General features: G+C 38.7%; 1 long non-coding RNA gene across 1 annotated transcript in view; it reads left to right on the forward strand.

Moving 5' to 3' along the window:
- Positions 1–3630: 3630 nt before the first annotated feature.
- Positions 3631–16101, forward strand: part of LOC147602371 (uncharacterized) — a 32103-nt gene continuing 19632 nt past the window's right edge. Inside the window, exon 1 of the long non-coding RNA XR_015257991.1 lies at positions 3631–3704. This is a non-coding gene — a long non-coding RNA (uncharacterized LOC147602371). The remainder of the gene's footprint in view (positions 3705–16101) is intronic.

Raw genomic sequence — 16101 nt, forward strand, 5'->3', positions numbered from 1 at the left:
GGGCGTGGAGGGGCGGGGCCGTGGGAGGGGCGGGGCTGTGGTGGCTGGGGGCTGGTGGCGGCTGGTGGCGGCTGGTGGCGGCTGGTGGCGGCTGCTGGGGGCTGGTGGCGGCTGCTGGGGGCTGGTGGCGGCTGCTGGGCTGTGGCCTGAGGCGGTGTGGGGAGCGAGGGCTGCCTCTCCGGCCCCCTGCCCTCCTTGGCCACGGCTTGCCTGCTTCCGGGGCTGTTGCCCGTTCCCACGGACCGGCAAAACCCGGCCGTTCTGGAGCCACCCAGGCCGGTGGTTTCCCGCAGTAGGCCGCGTGGTGTGGGGTGCGTTTCTTGATCAAACTCGTCCTCTCTCAATGGGCTGCAGGCAGCACAAGCAGAGAGCTTGGGTGACCCCGACAGTGTCACAGCGCTGGCAGGTAGCGAAACCAGGCAGTGAGGCTTCCCCAGGTCGGCGAGGTCTTGGGCGCTGGGCCAGCCACGGGGCCTCCCTGGGCAGCGCTCTGCTAACGAGTTGGGGTGCACTCCATTCCTCTACCAGGGACCACGAGCAGCCCTCAGGCCCCTGATCTGTCAGTGACCGACAGGGACGGGCCTCCAGCACGCTAATCTTTGGAAATGAGTTTTGAGAATGGTGGATGAAAGCTGCTCTGTTAGTAGGCAGGTAATAATAGCAACACTATCACTATAGTAACAGAATTAGTATTAGCTTGCACTTAAAGATATTTGAAAGACTTTCCAACAATAATGAGAAAGTTTTCCAGAGATTTCTATGCATATCTGCTGATGTGTGCCTGGCGTATCTATTTTAGATATTTTTGCTGAGACCTGTAGATCATTCCAAGATTTTGCCCCAAATTGCCTTGATGCTACAAATTTAATATGTGACAGTTAAACACCACATCTTGCACAAAAATCAATGTTTAAATGGGGGGTTTATGCATGTTTTAATGGCACACTCAGCTTTGGAAAAAAATACGGAAAAATTCATACGCTTTATACTCTGTTTTCCTTTTTAATGGGCAAAACCACTTAGGAACAAAACATTCTCAACCGAAGTTCTGGCCCTTTGTATTCAAGTCTTAGGCTTAAAGCAAAGACTTCAAAAGAATGAGAATGGAGGACTGGGTTTATTAAATAATTTTTAGGAAAACGGGTACCACAAAGGTTTCTCTGATCTTATAATGGGTATTGGACATTGTGGTCCTGGATTCATTATTATAGAATAGATGTGAATACAAAAAACAAATCAAGTTCCTGTTTAACTGCAGCTTACAGAAAAAGCTAGGTTTGTCACTAAATGTATTTATTTATTGACTGAGTTTGTTGATCAGGATATGACTGTAGAGATGAAACATCTAACTTTCAAAGTCATTCTTGCAAGACACAGACAGGATGCAATCACTCCATGTACATTTTTGACATCACTGCAATTCACAGTCTAGCCTGCATAACATAAAAGAACATACATTGCAAGAAAGATCTGGTTTTCCTTTAAAGGCTTTCATGCTAGGGAAAACTTTCAGACATAAACACAAATCACACACATATTTTCTCATCAGATTACCAAGTGTTTTAAATTGGAGCAAGGCTTGATTTCTTCCACAAGCGGTTTTGTTTTAATTATCTTACAGTGAGCATCTCAATGGTGGATGATTGGAGTAGTATCTCTCTGTGGCCCCACTGCAAGTTAATAGGAGTTACATGAGCAACTGTCGGGCTGACCAAACCTTTGATCAGAAATGAGAGCGTCTGGTGAGCGGTGAGTGCTGCGACTGCTTGAAAGGAGTAGGTATGGCTGCTGTCTGTGTTGCAGATAACTTCAAGGCTGCTCCCAGCACCGAAATCACCAGAGTGCAGACAGCAGCCCACAGGCGCTGCCGCACGTGCAGCACCCCAGCACGCAGGGCCCTGTGTGCTGAAGCCTGCCTGCTGGGGAGCGTTGCTGGTGCGCACGTCCGGAGACATCTTCCAGGCTGATGGTAACAGGGCAGAAAGTGGGATGTGCAGTGACTGTGGTTGCTAAAGAGAACATTCTTGTATGTGGACACTCTTAAAAGGGTATGTGGACATACTCTTTAGAGTATGTGGACACTCTAAAATTAGTGTGAAAATAACTACCACTCCTTTAAAATGATTACTTCTGTAAAGTTAGGATGATGAGTTTCACATATTGCTTTTAAAGATAACCTGCAAATTATTATTTTTTTAAGAATGATTTTTTTTTCATAATTTTGTGTAGAGAAGGTTGAAATGTATGAATGTTTTAAATATTTTCTGGATGTTTTTTACCTCAGCATTTTTGGAATGTCAAATCTGGTCTCTTTGGTTTAGCTGGGGGACTTCACTGAGGTTACAAGAAATCTTTAGACCATGGATTCTTTTATCTTTTAGAAATGAGGAAAGTGTTTACTCTTTTTTTTTTTTAAAAGAAAAAACATACTGTTTCAAATGCTCTTTTAGCAGTTAAGTTGGTATTAACAAACATAAAACCTCATTAAACAAAGTTTTGGACAGCCTGACTTAAAGCAAATTCCTGTTTCAATTACTTAGCATTTTCTTGTCTGGATCCCAGTGTGGCATCTTTTCATGAGAGATCCGTACATTTCCTGGCAAAGCCTTTGGGGGAGACTTCCTCAGTGGACTCGAAAGTTGTCATGACAGAGGCACAACATTGCTGGCAGGGCAGAGGCTACCACATCCTAGCCTCCTCTGCCCATAGAGGAGATCTATGGAAGCCAGCTCCCATCTGGGAACTCTGTTGCTATATTAGAGCAGTTTTTGATACAATACATCCTGCCTTTCCACTAAATTAAATGGTGCTTTTTACCTCTCCCATCCTCAGAGCTTTTTTATGTATAGAGGGATGGAAGATATAGAAATATGCATTGATTTATACCATCAGTCCTACTTTATAATAGCAAAAGGAGTATCATGTGCAAGGAAACTTGCCTTTGTATCCACGATTTGTAATACTGATGCAGCTGTGTCGCTTTTCAAAATATAATTCCTTTGACATATCAGCAGGCAATCTGTTCTGAGTACGTGAACCTCTATCAGAAGAAAACCTTTATCCTGTGGGACTGGGAAACTCTTTCACTGGTTTCTGTCAACAGCCAGTTATAACCTGTTAAAGTGAAAGTACTTTTTATTTGTTTTTAATCAAATCAAATAAACACATTTTCTTTGATGTTTAAGAAGTCCTTTCTTGTTAACTTGCTTTATACTTTTATGTTTTGGCATTCATTGTAAATCTAATTATTTAAAAAGTTATTTTGTTTTAAATTATTAAACCTTTTCTGAATTTAAGATAAACAAGGGCATGTTTTGTTAAAGATTAAAAATAAATTTCACACAAAACTGCAAAATGTAGCAAAGATAATAATGTGTAGGCGTCAGAGTGTTCCAAAACAAGACTCTCTAGGGGCTCTTCTGAACACATGGCTACGTTAAAACCGTGTTCTGAAAAGGCTCAGGAAACCCCTGACTCTAACCCACCCTTTCCTGAAGCTGGTGAAAGTATTTAGAAAAAAAAAAGTTACTGTTGTAGGGAGAAGAAAAAAAAAAAAAAAAGAATCCCACATATTGCCGAAGCAGATGATTTTTTCCTGTTTGTTTACCAGCAAACTCTAGAGCTTGCAGGATTTTCTTGAGTCAAAACTTGCCCATCTTCATCATTCAAATGCAGCAAGCAGTCCAATAGATGACCAAAAAAAAGTAGGTTGTTATCTCTGTATGATACACAAACTTTATTAACATCCTGTAGCATCCAATGGGGAAATAATATCAAAAATCCCTCGTTTCATTCTTCTATTTATAAGTCATTAGTTAATTTTAAGTTAAAAGATTGTGTATCTGTAGAAGTGTCTTCAGTTCCTGTTTTGGTAGATCAAACCAGTTGTTCTTTAATCCAGGTTACATACTTGGATAAAAAGAGGTCCTTGTTGTCTTGAAGTGATGACTTATTTTGTAGCTTGTCCGTGCTTTTGTAAGTCTACAACTTCTTAATTTGTAGTAATCCGCTGCTCAGACTCGGAAAAAACTTGTGCTTCTCTTCTCCGTGCTCCTTTTGTGGACTCAGAAGAGCAGGAGGCTGTAATGGGGAGAGCCAGTCACTAGGGGATGCTCAGCAGCCAAACACCCTCAGCCTGCCTTCCTCCTCAGCACTTGCCAGCTGCCTCTCTTCAGTCTAGCTGGGAGTTAGATGCTTGTGGCGTATTTTGAGTGCTTTTTCTCTTCACTCGCAATGCTGTGAGAATTATGAAAAAAACAAGGTCGAAAGATAAGAAGCAATGTATATGCAGCAGCTGTAGCTACATGGGCAGTACCTGGGGGAATGCCGATGGCAGTATTTCCCTATTAATGGCTAAATAGCTATTTTCAGTAAACTCTATTACCTCCCTCTGACCATATAATTCTTAAACTATCCTTCAGCCTGAGTCCAATGTTTAGCCTATACAGTGTTCATGTAGTCAAGATCTCACTGCTCTATAAACTTTTTTTTTTTGTCACTGAAACCAAGTCCCTCATGAGAATTCACAGAAAAAAAAAAAAATTGTCTTCCCCCTTAGCCTGGAGTGATTTGTCTCTCAGAAGCATCACCACCATAGGTGAGACTAAGAGCACGTTTCCTGTGAGAGTGTCTTTCTAAGGGAAACCTTGAAGATAATTAATAGTAGTCACAGCTGAAAGAATTGAATGGAACATTACTTCCCATTCCTGCTGCTGTGCAGGAAAAAAAAAATCACCCAGGAGTTTGCCAAAATGCATAGCAGCAAGAGAGGAGCCTGAGACTGCTCTGACTCATAACCAAATCCATTAAGCAGCAAGATAATCACAAGTCATCTTAATTTCCTCTTACAGCTGAAGACAATGAATGAGCCAGTAATCGCCAAACTGAAAACTTGGCATTTCGCTCAGAAAACAGTCATTTTCAGCAAAAATATGTGCAACACTAAAAATAGTATTTCTTTTCCCTGTAAGAAACTGTCAACATAAAAAAATTCTCCGTGTGCTTTTTCTGTCATTTAAAAAGCAAAATTGTGACAACGTTTCTGATCTAGCTGCAGTGTGGTGCTTAAGGATGCCATCGTTAGTCACATGGATGGCATGGTGATGGCTGGCTTAGAAATAGTTAAGGCTCAAATCTTCAAAGGCAATTCTGCATTGAACTCTCAGGATGTGAGCCAGCATGCTTAGGTTTAGCCCGCAAAATCAGAAGTGGATCCAGAGCCTCCTGAATTTTGGCTAAGCTTGGGCTTAGGTTTGAACCTGATGATGACTCATTTCTGATAGAAAACTGCCGTTTGTTGGCACCTAGGTAAACAGAAGTTGTAGCTTACAGTAAGCGGCTTGTAGGCAGACCCTGACGCTTGTAGAGAGCTTGCTGGAATTTCCGAGGGTTCCACGCGGGTGCGATGATCCCGCAGAGCGCACTTCAGCGAGTCAAGGCGGGAGCAAAACAGCAACGTTGGTTTTGTACAGAAGAACTATTACAGTGTTTCTTCAGGAAAAGCTTTTATGAAATTCAATACTATTATACCGTCAAGGGTCTTGCCAGTTAATCAATTGTTTCTATGGAGAAAATAATTTATTACAAATATTATTCTTGTTCATTTTTTTTTCTGGAAACTATGATTATACATTCTCCATTGATGATTTTATTCATACGTCCTAACTGTAGGTTTTCCACACAATGAGCTTAACTTTTTTTTTTGCTCTTTGTAGTGCATTTCTTAATTCTGAGTCTCTACAGCTACCTGATTTATGACATGAATTACTTTTTTATTATATATGTTTTGCTAACAGCCTCAATCATGTTCCTATGCTCAGGTTTATTGTTGAAAGATGCTGAAAATGTGGTACTGGAACTTTGGTTCCAATGAGATTTCCTATTCAGTTTATATAGCATCATTAGGAAATACTTGTGACAGAAACTGTCAATTAATTCAGTGGCAGCTCTATACTTACTAAGTAAAGAATGTTGCAGCAGATAGCTGATACAAGTTTATTTCCACAAAGTTATTGAAGCACATGTAATTGCAGTGTTGTAGAGGTTATTTAGCATATTGGTATTTAACATACTGAACTAAAACTAAAGAGAAAGGAAACAAATTAAGTTTATACCATCGGGTAAATTCTCTACTTTTAGTTTCAGAAGAAATTGCAAACTCCATGTCTGTGAAGCAAGATTATGAATTAGATTCAGAGTTACCTTCCAGGTTAAAAAAAAAAAAAAAAAGAAGAGGCAAAAAAAGTAAATGTTTTAAAGAATTAGATTTAGACTGGAACAAAGAAGATGCAAATTAACTGTGAAAACTTGCGTGGTTTCTTCTTCAGAAGGACTTTTTTAAGTTGCAAAAGATTACCGGAAAAACAAACCCCAAGCCATTTATTCAAAGGAGCAAACAGTCCTGAAAGGGTTTGGGAAATATATACAGTGGACATTTCAAGAAAGACTGTCATATCCTCCTCTGAGAGTAAATTTGTGTGAATACCTTTGTGGTGGAGGATCAGAGTGGGCAGATCAAAGTAATATACGGGCTCAAGGGAGACGAGGAGGGGGAAGGGAGGTCGACATAGGATTACATTTGGATTCAAGGGCTCCTCTTGGCTCACTGAGTCCTGTCCACTGCTGTTACAAAGAGCCATGCTATATAATTATTTTCATAACATCTTAATAAACTTGAATATTAAGTTAACTTGATCTCATTCCTTTTCCTTCTTCGTTGACTGTTCTTTTTCTCTGTGGTTGTGCTGGAACCTCATTGCTGTGGTCATGATGCAACTTCATGTCTGGACAGAAATCCTTTACAGCCAGTTTATGCTTATTTGTTCTGATGGCTATGCTGATTTTAGCTCGCATGGTTCTTACTCCATGAAGAGGACATGAAGCCTCCAGCCCATCTGTGATACTCCCAGTAACCCTTTCCAGAACGTGCTTCAGTTTTACATCTCTTGAACATGACTAGTCAGGATTTTGTAGACTGCTTCAGATGAGGTCACATCAGTGCCTACACAGCTACAATAATATAATTCTTCTCATATAGGATCACATTTGCTTTTTTTTTTTCATAGTTGCATCACACTGGTGCTTCACAGGCTACTCCCAGGCTTTCTCTTCACCAGAGAGCTTTAATTGGCAAGCTCCTAGTTTGCTGCAGGAAGTCTTGTTCTTCATCTCTAGTCAATGACCTTGTTTTATTCTGTTACATTTCTATTATTCTACTGTAATACATGTGTGATTAGTCTGGTGATTCTCTGGTTTGAGATCTCCTGAATTTCTGGGTTACCATTAACTTCAATTAGCATATTCCCGCTTCTTGTGAGACCATCAGTTATGGAAATATTAAAATACGACTAATCCTGAAAACAGTCCCTGAGGAAGTCTAATATATCCTGCATCATCCTCTTTCAGGGCACTTAATTATATTCTTCTCTCTGAGTAGTATTTTATTCAAATTTAATTTCTGCCATTAACACTCTTCATCTTAAACAATATTTTTCCTTGTGACATATCAAATACTAAGGTAAAATTATGCAAGATAAGAGATGTACTTTACTGTTTTCAAAACCTCCTTTATACAATCAAAGAAGGATATTATATTCTTTTGACACAGTCCTCTCTTAGAAAATCAATTCAGTCTGTTATTTTCCAATCACCCAATACCTAATTATTCCCTCCTTCAAAGTTTATTCTAAAATTATGCATATTTTAATTGTCAGATTATTGATTTCATTGTTATCTAGAATAGTCTTTCCCACTCTTTCCTAAATATAGTTCCTAGGTGTACCACTGGCCAATAGATAGAACCAATACAAATTTGTAAGATTTATTGAAAATCCTTGTTGTAATATTTGTGATTACTGTGTTGGTTCTTTGAGTATTGGATGATGAAGATTATCTAGATGACTAAATTTAGACCTTTCAGCTTTTAAAATTTTTCTGCCACCTTGGAAACAGACATTTCCAATTCTACAGGTTTCTTAAAAATTACCATTTAGCCTTGCTACCAGGTTGTACCTTCTCGGTCTGCTTGAAAACTGAGGCAGAATACTCATTTTGGGGAGCTCTGCTCTAAATAAAAATTGGATCTACACCAGATCTCATGAATAGCTATATCTATGTTAAAACTATGATTTTTTTTTTTTTTTCCCAGATCTGATTTTCCCTCTAGATTCCTACTAAATCTGATTGTAGTAAGAGCCATCACTTTTGGCTTGAGAATAGCATGCTGACTGTCCTAAAAAGATGAAAAAAATCCTTTGAACAAGAGAGGAAGGAAGAGTGTCTGGAGCCTTCTCCTCTGGGATATTTCTGTCTAAAGAGCGTAAATAAGGATTATGCCCTAAAAGGTGTACTGTATTGTAGTGCATGAGATTTTACTAAGGGAGATCAGAATTTTCTTTTTATAGTCATGAGGTGACATGTGGATCTGCTCTGTGTCCAAGAGGAACAACTTATTTTTCCTTATATGCTGAGAAGTAGCATTGGGATTAGAGGGTAAGATGTTTCAAATATTCTCTCCCTCAGAACAGGATATATTTCTGAATATGCTTATATTCTTTCTTATTTCACACCCATTTTTATGAACACAAGACTAAAGCAGCGGGCCTCTGATACAGCTACTAAGTAGAAGCAATAATTAGTCTGTGCTGGTGTTAGTCACAAAATTCTTGAAACAAAACATATCCAGTGTGTTTCTAATGATCTACAGATCAGCATTTTCCCACTCTTTAAATAAAGAAAAGATTGTAGACATCAGGTGTACTTTAACATTTTACATTACCCATATTTAGCTCTGCTTGCCGAGTGTTTTGTTTGTTCCTTGATCCAGCCTAAAATATGTACTTCTGCACTTTTCCTGGATGATTTTCAAAGACAGACGAAAAATTGCACTCTGAGACACGTACCTGAAAGTCTACAAAATGAAGACCATCAATTCATTTATTAATAATCTCAGCTAGCTTCTTACTAGTCTGAGAATGAAAGGCTAATGCATTAGTTTCCTATTCTGTTTCAATGCTACATATAGATATTATGGAAAAAACCTGCTGTTGGTTGATGTCTTCAACTGCTCTGCTTCCAGCCACAACTCACCCACATTGTGGGGACTGATAACTTACTGAGTTTGCTATCGCTGCAGTTTCCAGAAAAGTTGCCCTGGATTCCAGAAGAAGAAGAGAATTCTTCTGAATTAAGATTAGAGGGATAAGGAGCATGAAATGATGTGTTTGGCCTTCATTCTAGATACACTTATCTGTTATTAACCACTGTCTGGCGTATTTGAACATAATAGGAAGTGAATGTTAGGTGATAAGAAAGAGAAGAGTAGATGTCAGGATTATTTCTCGGTTCAAAGGATTTTACATCTGTCCTACCCCCCACTTCCTTTCCTAACATTTTAAGACCACAAGCTACTGAGTTGTGATAATACCTTAGTCTTCATAATATTGCTAAAATAATTCCATCATTTGGAAAACAATGGAGAAAAAAACTCAACTCAATAAATTTATTGAGATGTTGAAAGCCAGAGTGGGAATCATGGAAGAGAACTCCTTGAACCTATATCTGTGCTTATTCACAATTAGATAATATAGCTGTCTTATAGCCAAAGGGAGGATGTTATGTGCCTGCTTACTGGAATATGAAAGATAAAAAACAGTTTTCAATTGTCTACTTCTCACATACTTTCTTGCTTTTCTGAGAATTTTCCTGTAGCAAAATGTAACTTGCTGACTTTGCAAAATATGTTATTAAAATTCTGGAAAACATTTCCTGTTTTCTATATGAATTTTGTCAACATAACAGTGCCAACTTTTCCTTGAAACTTTGAAAGCCCAGGGAGTCAGTGTCTAAGCATTGAGTCCTGGCACCTCATTTGGAAATCCCCCTTCATTATCAGCATTTTCAGGTTATCTCTATAGTCTCTTAAGTTCCTTGTCTTTTCCTGAGCGAAAAGCCTTTTTCTTCTGTAGAAAAGCATATTCCGGCATGGTTTTCCTCCTTACTAGCAATGAAATACACACTACAGGTGTATTTTTACAAGTTGTTTTTTTTTCCTTCAAGCAGGAGAGAAGCAGAAGAAGAAAACAATAAAGATATTTAAAAAAAAAAAAGCATTTGCTTCTTGTCATCTGGGTGAAGATTGTACAAAGACTCATTTATAACAGGCTATGAGCCTTAATTACAAAGTTAATAGGTAGGTAATGTTTAGTCCTCACATTGCAGTCTCTTCCTTCCTCTCTAGATCCCTGTTCCTTGGAGCTCACAATGTGTCTGCATTTTCCTAAAAAATCAGTGCATCTTCCTCTCCAGGAAGTGGCTTGTTCTTTTATAGCAAAGCCAATCTTTGTCCTCTTTAAAGGCCATATATCCTCTGCTGTCTAGGGACAACACCCCTGAACACATCTGTCTAGACATACTAGAGCCTGCCTTCCCTTTTCCAATACTGAAAAACTGGCATTCCCTTAAAACGGACTTTACAGCAAACTTTATGTGTCTATGCAGATGTGGAACTGTGATTTTGAAGGGTAACTGTCCCTACACACAGTTGTTTTCATAAATATGCCTGTAATACAAACCGTAATTTTTCATAAGTAAGCCTGTATGGGTCACTTCTCATTCATTCTTTCCCATGCTATAAAACAAAACAAAACAAAACTGAATACATCGTAGTATTTTTTGAGTAAGCTGGACCCTAACATTTCAAAAATAAAGGGCAGCCTATTAGTTCCCTGTTGATGCTTTGTGGTCCACTGGCAGGGAATGTGGGGTGTCCTGTAAATGTTATTTGATAAAAGCTGAGGCTAGGCACCCTGCTGTTTTTAAGGATCATGCTGAGACGAACTGCTGGTAGGATATGCAAGACAGCAGATTTGTTTATCCTTATTTCTCTGCTCACATCCCTGAGCACACATTGTTGCTGTTTTTGTTTTGACTAATTTTGACTTTTTTAAATGTGAGAAAAGTGGTTAAAGTGATGTAATCCCTGTCTGAAGTTGGGACGCGTGTGAAAGAGTGGAAATGCTGACAGGCCTCTGGCTGGAGCAGTGTGAATAGCTGTCTTCCAGGGCTGGATGCTCTCCTGCCTTCCCAATCTCATTCATTGCATTGTTCTCAGGGAGTAGGAAACCAGGCAGCGGCGTAAGGAAGCCCACAAGCTTCACATACACTGGTTCAGTGGGATTGCCCAGAATCTGATGAAAACCTAGAGTGATGTATTTGTTGTTCTTATTTGCTTGAATCTACCTTCTGATTTTCCCAAGACTACAGCAATATGGGTTTTAAGCATTTAAAATTACACCTGGTCATTAAGATCTGCCAGCAATCACAATGGATTTTGATTTTTTTTTCTCCTGGTTTTTGTCTATCCTGGAATGTGTAGATTTTGCTGGTTTCTTAAACTAGAAGTAATTTCCTTCCCATGCAGGTTTTCTCTGTTACAAACACACACACACACAAATTTTGCTCACTAATATTAGTTATTTGTATTAGTGTAAAATATGCAGGCATCCCAATATTGGACGAGGGTCACGTTGTGCTAGGTGATGTACATAGAGAGAAGGAAAATATCATTTCTACTGTAGCATGTTTACAGTCCAAACTTAACAAAAGTCAAGAGGTGAAGTTTGTAGACCAGCCCTACAGCCTTTAATCTTTTTGTGCCATAGCTGAGTAAGTGATGTGGATTTAAAATGCCCTAGACATAGACTAAGATGCCCTTGGGGATATACACACATGCTTATAAGATTGTAAGTAATACTGTGGTAGAACATGTGTACATGATCTTTACACTAATTAAATTAAGTCAGGCTAACTGTAATTCCAGGAAGAATGTCAAAGTGGGAGACATCGGAAGAGAGAGCCGAGATGGGACTTTCTAGAAGTGTGGTTAGGAAAATAAACATGGCAGCAGATAGTAAGTTGGTAAATTAATTTGCTTCTGGGAGAACTCCATACCTTTATATCAATGGTAAAGTAGTTGGAGAATAGTTTTGCTCTAAGATGGATTTTTTTTTTTACTGAACTCAGACTTGTGATAGAGGTTCACTTTTGCTTTACTTATCTATTGCTTCACCTACTGCCTCACACCCAGAGAAGTAATAATCACATTGGGATGTGTAGAAAGCACAGGTAGACAAACCACCAGTTTTAAATACAGGACACAGTATCTACTAAACATCATATGGAAGAAGTCATATCTCATTTTTGTGGTCATCTTGGCATCCAAAGAGTGCAGTGTAAATTGAAGAGTACAAAGGATTCGTGCTGTTTGAAAAATTAGCAAAGATCTCTGTGTATGTAAGCAGTCAATATACTTGTCCTAGGACAATTCCAAAGATATTTTTCCCAACTGTTATTCATATTTAACCAAAGTTTAATTTGAACCATTTGTTTTTCATCCAGAAGTTTATTTCTTGGAAGTCATTGGGGCAGCTTTATGATTGTAATAATCTAGTTTTTTGAATACAGAAATTACAATGTATTATTGGCAAGAGTACCAAAAAAAACCCCACCTCCTCACTAAGTGCAATTATTGAGAGACTGAAGAAAATAAACATCCATCCTACTTCTTACTGTGTTCTGATTAACGCTACATCTGAATGCTTCTGGTAAGAGGAAGCAGTTTCACATCATAGCTTCCTGGGTGAGATTCTTCTAACCAGATGCAGATGTCTACATGACAGATGTCTACCCTGGAGCTAAACCTCCTAGCTTTGCTGTAAATTATGCTCTTATGGCACAGTTTATCTTACATTAAGACGGATGACTCAGAACTTAAGGAGCTGCATCCTCTCCTTTGCCCTGTTGGAGTCCACTTGTGAACTTTATTTTAGTATTATTCGAAGGACTCATAAATACCTAAGTATTCATGGATTTATCCTGTTACTTAATAAGTCAGCAGCTGATTTATAGTGAGATTAAGTTGTTTGCCCCAAATCACAGAAGAACCTATTAAAAATGTTGAAAATTAAAAATTATCTCCTTGGTTCCAATCCGGCAGGCTAGACAGAATATCCCTCCCCTCTTCAAGAATTTTTGAAGCTATATATAGGCCCTTTATCTCTCTACATCACGCAGCTGTATTTATTTCTTGATTCTATTTCATGAATAATTCAAACACATTCTTAAATGCCACTGGAACCAAACTGGATTTCATCATGTGGCTTAGGTGTTTCCCCACATTGTGTCCCTTTCATGATCTTGTAAATAACATAATAATTTAGCTTTGAATGGAACTTAGGACCTCATCTGGTCTAAACCCACTCCCCCACTCAAAATGGGGTCAGCTTATTACACAATGTTGCTCAGGGCCCTGATTGTCTCTGAGGATGGGGATTCTGCAGCAGCCACTCCTCCCACCTGAGCACCTCCTTGGGAATTTTTTTTTCCTTATAGCTACTAAGAGCTCCCCAACTGCAACTTGGCTCTCTGAGAAGAATCTGTTTTCTATAACCAGCCATTAATTATTTGTAGACAGCAATCAGATCCTTCCTTAGGCTCCTGTTCTCCAAGCTGAATGAACCCAGTTCTCTCACCTTCACCTCATATGTCATGTAGTCCATCCCCTTAAACATATTGGTCACCTTTCTACTGGTCTTGCTCTACTTTGTCTGTCTCTTTGTACTGAAGATCCCCAAACTGGACACGGTAGTTCAGATTTATCTTACAAATGCTGAACAGAGGGGGAAAACCACTTTTCTCAGTCTGCTGGATATGCTCTTACTAGTACAGTGCATGGCTGTCATTCAGTGCTGCAAGGGAATACTGCTGCAGAGCAGACAATATAGAAGAGCGAGCGTCTATCACAAGCACTATGCAGGTCCTGCTTTTGTTCATATCTATGCAGGATCACTTCTGTTCATTGCCGAAGGACTGACTCCTGCCGTGGGCAAGAAGAAATCCAGGATGAGAAAATTCCACAAATTCATCAAACGCTAACTCCCTTTGAACTTTGGTTCCAAAACCTTTTTTTTTGTTGCAAAACAGTATTTGATTATTTATTTTTTAGTTAGTCCCTGCTTAATGCAAAGTATTATTTTAATGTATGTTTTCCAAGTGTCTCAGCGGAGCAACAAATGGTTCTTAGTGCAAAACTATCTTGTCTTTGTAAGGTCATTAGCGGTCATGAAAGGTGCTGAATCCTTTGGGAAAGGGTTGTGTGCCATGGAATTTTGGCAAACTTAAGTACCGCAGGCAAAAACTAAACTTTGTTGTACCTTATTTTATATTTGGGCGTTCACAGCAGGAAAAAAAAAGCATGTCTTCATGATGTAGTTTCTGTTTTGAGTGATACAGCTTAAGTTTGTCAGATTAAAGGTGCAGAGTATAAGACCAAACCATGAAATCAATCAGAAAGTATACTATTAGTCTCTTTGTATAGGTTCTAGGTAATTATTGTTTTAACCTCTCTTAAATTCAAAGCTAAAGAAAAAAAAATGAGAAAACAAGAGGAGAACAGTGGAAGATGTTAAAACTAATGGAAAAATATTTATAGTATTTTTTAAAAACTAGTCAGATGTCTGAGTGGAGAAATTCTAACAGTAGCTAGGATCCAGTTTTTGATCTTTAACCACTACCAAACAGCGCTACTTGGTCTGTGTCAATGTACAGAAGACGTGCCTCTGCCCCTATCCTTGTCTTCTCAGGAAGAAGCAGTGTCTCAAGTCACAAGTACGGAGAAGTCACTTGTCCAGTCAAGTGACACACCAGTGCTATTGTCCACCTCCTCTTTCCCGGCATTACCTAACTTAAGTGAGCGTATATAGTCCTAAACCCAAAACATATTCTTTCAGACATACCCTTTGATATCACCTGCAATCGTAACACTTGACAAGGCAAAAACATGTCCTAATGAGCTATACTATGTTCCAAAATCTGTCTGAATTCCTGTCCAGTATGTACAAGATTTTCCTAAATCAGTCTGCAAAGAAGTGCACAGACTGGAGTGACATGTGCCCTGCTGTACTCCAGTAAGTTTCTACCACTGACTATTGTTTGCATCACTTAAGTAAAGTTCCTTCTCTTTTAGATGACAAACATTTAAGGCTCTTGCAGATGCTTAATATTTGACTTTTCTTTAAACACACACGTTAGTTTTTTGATGATGGGTTTAGTTATTGTTCATAGCCTTCTGTGGCCCCTGACTGACATTTCCTATTATTTAAACAGCTAATCAGCCTTATTTTATTAGGTGTAAATGTGTTTCCATGCTTTGACTGGCAAACACTAATCTCTGAACTTCAGTAGCATGTAGGAATTTATTGCCTGTTAATTGTGCCCTAGGGCATAGTGACTTTTAAAAGTGAAATAACAATCATCATATCTCCTTTTATATATATATTACTGCAGTGCCTATATTGTTGTAACATATGTCTGCTTGGCAGTATTAGTCTTTCAGAGGGCAGCCATTCAAAACTGTACTGATTTCTCAAACAAGATGGAGTTTCAGATATTAATACTAATACAAAATACAAAGGTATCTGGTTGTTATGATTCAGTCCACAAGTGGTTGCTTTTAAATGGCTTTTTTTTTTTCTATCTGTCCTAATGACAGCATGAGTGCCAGATTGTGTGGCTTTTACGTGATTTTACTCTTTATGTGTAATGATTTTACATTCTGCTTCTACTGTAAGGGCTTGCTTGGCATTATACTATATTATTTTGATATTGTCTACGTTCTGTGTCAACAGATGTGCTTCTCAGTGTGTGACTCAGTGATAACACACTGAGTTTTCACTTCACTTGTCAATGCTTTTGCCTTTATGTCATAAATGCTGAATCTTTTGCGGGATCTTATTCAGCCACCCACTCTTCCTTCTACAGGCCTTTTCTCAGAAACAATACAATTAGTCAAGATTCCTTTTATTTGTCTTGAAATATATTCCTTAATGTGCCTATGGAGTCATGCAAGGATTCATTATCAATTTAGAGCCAGTTTAATATCTGTTCTTTTTTTTTTTCTGAGCTAATATACATCCTTGAAAAATGAACCAGGTGGAAAACTGTGAAGGGACTGGAAGAATGATACCATACTTGTGGTGCTGAATATTTTGGTCAAGGTCTTCCGATGCAAATTTCTATAGTATCAAATTAATGAATTGCTTACAC

Source organism: Chlamydotis macqueenii, chromosome 1 (assembly GCF_036417535.1).
Source record: "Chlamydotis macqueenii isolate bChlMac1 chromosome 1, bChlMac1.mat, whole genome shotgun sequence".
Taxonomy (NCBI): Eukaryota; Metazoa; Chordata; class Aves; order Otidiformes; family Otididae; genus Chlamydotis; species Chlamydotis macqueenii.